Consider the following 5,590-nt stretch of genomic DNA (forward strand, 5'->3'; position numbering starts at 1 on the left):
TGATCTTCACTCCCCAGTGGGAATTGGCACTTTCTCTATCTCTACCAAAAGTGAGTCTGCTGTAAGAGGAGAATTATCATCTATGTCAACTACTTCTATGTTTGTTCTATTTTTATCTGAATATGACTCGGTTGAATATTTCAGTTTTAAAATATTTAATGTTTTTCAGTGTGGAATCTTGCTTGTAAGATAAAAGTTTATTTAGCAGTTATGCAAAGCTCGCCATTTTCATAATTTTCTTGACCTTGTGTGTAGAACCAACACTAATATGGCTGTCAAAACAAGAACACCTTTGGGTAACCTTACCATCACTGGGGGACCACTAGGAAAGTTGTCCTGGGTTCAGGCCAGGAGGGGGCCAGGGGGTTAGTTGAAATAAGATCATAGTTCATTCCACATAAATCATGTTTTTGCTCATATTATACAAAGACAAAATAGCTTATGATTCTAACATTATGCAAAGAAAGCTTTTCTGGGCATCTATATGTCATAGTGTACAATTTGTAACAGGTTTCTTGAAGGTTCTTTGAATTGAACAGTTCTGGTATCTACAGCAAATATATCAGTAACTTTTCTGAAAGAAAAGTTGTATTAGTCAACATAAAATCTTTAAAGATTTGCCCAGAGAGTCAATCTGATGAGCCAAATTGAGTAACATGAGAAAGAGTGTTTTATGATATTGTTATTATGACAAACTAGGTTATATGAGGACCACAGAGGACCACATAGCATGAATAGACAATTATTTACATATGCTTTATAGCAGTTTATCTTTTGGTCCTGACAAGAATTTGCAAAATATTTCTTTTTCCAAATATTTGCTGGCCTTGATTAATATTTGCAACACATGTATGGTAATTGCTGCATTCCCCAATGGGACACGAGAGGGAGGTCTGGAGCTGTATTTGACCAAGCAGCAATAATGTACTTGATCATAAGTGGAATTTGTGTGTACCATACAGCCAAACAACTGTTAGCACAGTGTAAGAGGGCTCCGTCTACAGAGTCATCTCCGTGTCTTGTTTCCAGACAGTCGGATGGAATGTGGGCGATGACAGGAACACTACTCAGCCTACTGGAGAATACAGCAGAGAAGCAAAGACGCTCTGATAGCAGCACAATAATGCCTACTCTTCATCAGCTACCTGTGCCGTGCAATAACTTGTGGCTTGTTTCAGCCATAGAGACAGATCCTTGCCAAAAGTCTACGTTCTCCGCTGACAGGGACTTGGGCTTCAGACAGGAAGGTTTAAAGCTAAAATCACAGGGCTTACATGTGCGTAGTTTTGTCCCAAAGTTATGTTGAAATAGCCATGATAATTGCACTCAAAGAAGCCAAAATCTCTTTGTGGTTTTGCCATGGTTTGGTAACAAATTGGCAGCCAACTTGAGGGATTTGTTTTTGAAATCGGGAAGTAAAAAAGAAGCAGCCAATAGATGCATCGCAGTGATTCATAGTATGTCTTTATATACCCATGCAGTTTGCGAGTTTTATTGGGTTTGTCTCTAAAAAAAACAAAAAACTGGATTTTCCAACAAATCATATTTGCTTCTGTCTATCTTTACATAATAATCAGAACCAGAAAATACTTTTGTAAAATGTTCACAGGTGCATCCTCATATTTTTGTTAGGATCAGATATACCTTATTTTCACACTTTAACTCAAGAGAAAACAATATTTATTTTAATGACATACATAAACTTTACATAAAACATTTTTTATTGTTCTTTTCAGTCATTGATGTTTAAAATTATATATATATATATATATATATATATATATATATATATATATATATATATATATATATATATATATATATATATATATATATATCTGAGCTACAACCCAGCCATTAGGGGGACACAAGCCAGTGTACTCTTAGTGCCGGTCCCAAGCCCGGGTAAATGGGGAGGGTTGCGTTAGGAAGGGCATCCAGCGTAAAACATGTGCCAAATCAAATATGCGGATCACAAATGAGAATTTCATACCGGATCGGTCGAGGCCCGGGTTAACAACGACCGCCACAGGTATCGTTAGCCGACAGGGTACCGGTGGAAATTGGGCTACTGTTGGCCGAAGGAGGAGAAGGAGAGGAGGAAGGCGTCTACAGAGACGGCAGAAAAAGGAGCAGTGTAGGAGAGTAGAGGTTCGGGTTGGTACTTTAAATGTTGGAACTATGACGGGTAAAGGGAGAGAGGTAGCTGATATGATGGAGAGGAGAAAGGTAGATGTGTTGTGTGTTCAGGAGACCAAGTGGAAAGGGAGTAAGGCCAGGAACATTGGAGGTGGGTTTAAACTGTTTTATCATGGTGTGGATGGGAAGAGAAATGGTGTAGGGGTGATTCTGAAGGAAGCGTACAGTAAGAGTGTAGTGGAGGTGAAGAGAGTTTCTGATAGGGTGATGATCGTGAAGGTGGAAGTTGAAGGGATGATGATAAATGTCATCAGTGCCTATGCTCCACAAGTTGGCTGTGAGATGGAGGAGAAAGAAAGATTCTGGAGTGAATTAGATGAAGTGGTAGATGGTGTACCTAGGAAAGAACGATTGGTGATTGGGGCAGACTTTAATGGGCATGTAGGTGAAGGGAACAGAGGTGATGAGGAGGTGATGGGTAGGTATGGTTTTAAGGAGAGGAATGTGGAAGGGCAGATGGTGGTAGATTTTGCTAAAAGGATGGAAATGGCAGTGGTGAACACGTATTTTAAGAAGAAGGAGGATCATAGGGTGACGTATAAGAGTGGAGGAAGGTGCACACAGGTGGATTATCTTCTGTGTAGGAGATGCAACCTGAAGGAGATTGGAGACTGTAAGGTGTTGGCGGGGGACAGTGTAGCTAGACAGCATCGGATGGTGGTCTGTAGGATGGTTTTGGAGGCGAAGAAGAAGAGGAGGAAAGTAAGGTTTGAAAGAAGAATAAGATGGTGGAAACTGAAGGAGGAAGAGTGTAGTGTGAGGTTCAGGGAAGAGGTCAGACAGGGGCTTGGTGGTGGTGAAGAGGTGCCGGATGATTGGGCAACTACTGCAGGAGTGATGAGGGAGGCAGCTAGAAAAGTACTTGGTGTGACATCTGGAAATAGAAAGCAAGACAAGGAGACGTGGTGGTGGAATGAGGAAGTGCAGGAGAGCATTAGGGGAAAGAGATTGGCAAAACAGAAGTGGGATCGACAGAGTGATGAGAAGAGTAGGCAGGAGTACAAGGAGATGCGGCAGCAGGTTAAAAGGGATGTGGCGAAAGCCAAGGAAAAGGCATATGAGGAACTGTATAAGAGGTTGGACACTAAGGAAGGAGAAAAGGATTTATACCGATTGGCCAAGCAGAGGGACCGAGCTGGGAAGGATGTACTGCAAGTTAGAGCAATAAAGGATGGAGAGGGAAATGTGTTGACTAGTGAGGAGAGTGTGTTGAGAAGATGGAGGGAGTATTTTGAGCAGCTGATGAATGAGGAAAATCAGAGAGAGAGAAGGTTGGAGGATGTGGAGTTGGTGAAGCAGGATGTAGATAGGATTAGTAAGGAGGAAGTGAGAGCAGCGATTAAGAGGATGAAGAATGGAAAGTCGGTTGGACCAGATGACATACCGGTAGAAGCGTGGAGATGTTTAGGAGAGATGGCAGTGGAGTTTTTAACCAGATTGTTTAACAGGATTCTGGAAGGGGAGAGGATGCCTGAGGAATGGAGAAGGAGTGTGCTGGTACCGATCTTTAAGCATAAGGGAGATGTGCAGACCTGCAGTAACTACAGGGGAATTAAGTTGATCAGTCACACCATGAAGTTATGGGAAAGAGTAGTGGAAGCCAGGCTGAGAGAAGAGGTGACCATCTGTGAGCAACAGTATGGTTTCATGCCGAGGAAGAGCACCACAGATGCCTTATTTGCTTTGAGGATGTTGATGGAGAAGTATAGAGAAGGACAGAAGGAGCTGCATTGTGTATTTGTGGATTTAGAGAAAGCGTACGACAGGGTGCCGAGAGAGGAGTTGTGGTATTGTATGAGGAAGTCAGGTGTGTCAGAGAAGTATGTGAGGGTGGTGCAGGACATGTATGAGGACAGTGTGACGGCAGTAAAGTGTGCAGTAGGTACGACAGACTGGTTCAGGGTGAAGGTTGGACTGCATCAAGGATCGGCCCTGAGCCCTTTCCTGTTTGCAGTGGTGATGGACAGGTTGACGGACGAGGTCAGACAGGAGTCTCCCTGGACTATGATGTTTGCAGATGATATTGTGATTTGTGGTGAGAGTAGAGAGCAGGTTGAGAAGAGCCTGGAGAGGTGGAGATATGCGCTGGAGAGAAGGGGAATGAAAGTCAGTAGGAGTAAGACAGAGTACATGTGTGTGAATGAGAGGGAGGGCAGTGGAGTGATGCGGTTGCAGGGAGAAGAGGTGGAGAAGGTGGAGGAGTTCAGGTACCTGGGGTCAACAGTGCAAAGTAATGGAGAGTGTGTTAGGGAAGTAAAGAAAAGAGTGCAGGCAGGGTGGAGTGGGTGGAGAAGAGTGACAGGAGTGATTTGTGATAGAAGAGTATCTGCAAGAATGAAAGGGAAAGTTTATAGGACTGTGGTGAGACCTGCGATGTTGTATGGATTAGAGACAGTGGCATTGAGTAAAAAACAGGAGGTGGAGCTGGCGGTAGCAGAGCTGAAGATGTTGAGGTTTTCGTTGGGAGTGACGAGGATGGACAAGATTAGAAATGAGTTTATTAGAGGGACAGCACATGTAGGATGTTTTGGTGACAAGGTGAGGGAGGCGAGATTGAGATGGTTTGGACATGTGCAGAGAAGGGACATGAATTATATTGGTAGAAAAATGCTGAAGTTGGAGCCACCAGGTAGGAGGAAAAGAGGAAGGCCAAGGAGGAGGTTCATGGATGTGGTGAGGGAAGACATGCAGGTAGTTGGTGTAAAAGAGGCAGATATAGAGGACAGGGTGGTATGGAGACGGATGATCCGCTGTGGCGACCCCTAATGGGAGCAGCCGAAAGAAGAAGAAGAAGATAAATATCTGAGCTATAGAAGATACCTAAGGCAAAGTATGGGCTCTAAAACAAGAGTTTTTTGACACTCTGTGTCAGTTTCTCAACAGGGTCCTATCCAGGAAAAGAGAAAGGAATTAGCTTTGAACTCGGTGGCCCTAATGCTAACAGCTTGGTGTAAAAGACAATCATAGATGAACCAGATAAGTTTTCATCCCATCAGCAAGTGATCACATCAAGTACATCTGCATTAGATACAACAATTTTACACTTTTTAATGAGTATCAAAGTGCTATTAAATCATATGCACTCACCATATGTACACACCCTCACCCACGTGCATGCGCACACGCGCGCACGCACACACACACACATGCACACTCTCTCTCTCTCTCTCTCTCTCTCTCTCTCTCTCTCTCTCTCTCTCTCTCTCTCTCTCTCCCTATTTATCTATCTCTCTTTCTCTCTGCACAAAGACAGACATGCAAATGCATTGCGGTAGAGCCTGTGAACACATTCTCTACCTCAGGCCCCGCCAGCAGATAATAAAGAGAAGATAAACATTCTTTTCACTCTCCCTAATCCCCTTGTTTTTGGTAATTAAGGCTACTTAACACG

The 5,590-nt window shown here is 43.2% G+C and overlaps 1 long non-coding RNA gene across 1 annotated transcript in view; it reads left to right on the plus strand.

The window, feature by feature from the left end:
• The window catches only part of LOC310737475, a 1,989-nt gene extending 1,625 nt beyond the window's left edge, over positions 1-364 (plus strand). The window contains exon 3 of the long non-coding RNA XR_014536832.1: positions 256-364. This is a non-coding gene — a long non-coding RNA (uncharacterized lncRNA). The remainder of the gene's footprint in view (positions 1-255) is intronic.
• Positions 365-5,590: the final 5,226 nt, after the last annotated feature.

Source organism: Silurus aristotelis (genome assembly GCF_946808225.1).
Source record: "Silurus aristotelis genome assembly, chromosome: 15".
Classification (NCBI taxonomy): domain Eukaryota; kingdom Metazoa; phylum Chordata; class Actinopteri; order Siluriformes; family Siluridae; genus Silurus; species Silurus aristotelis.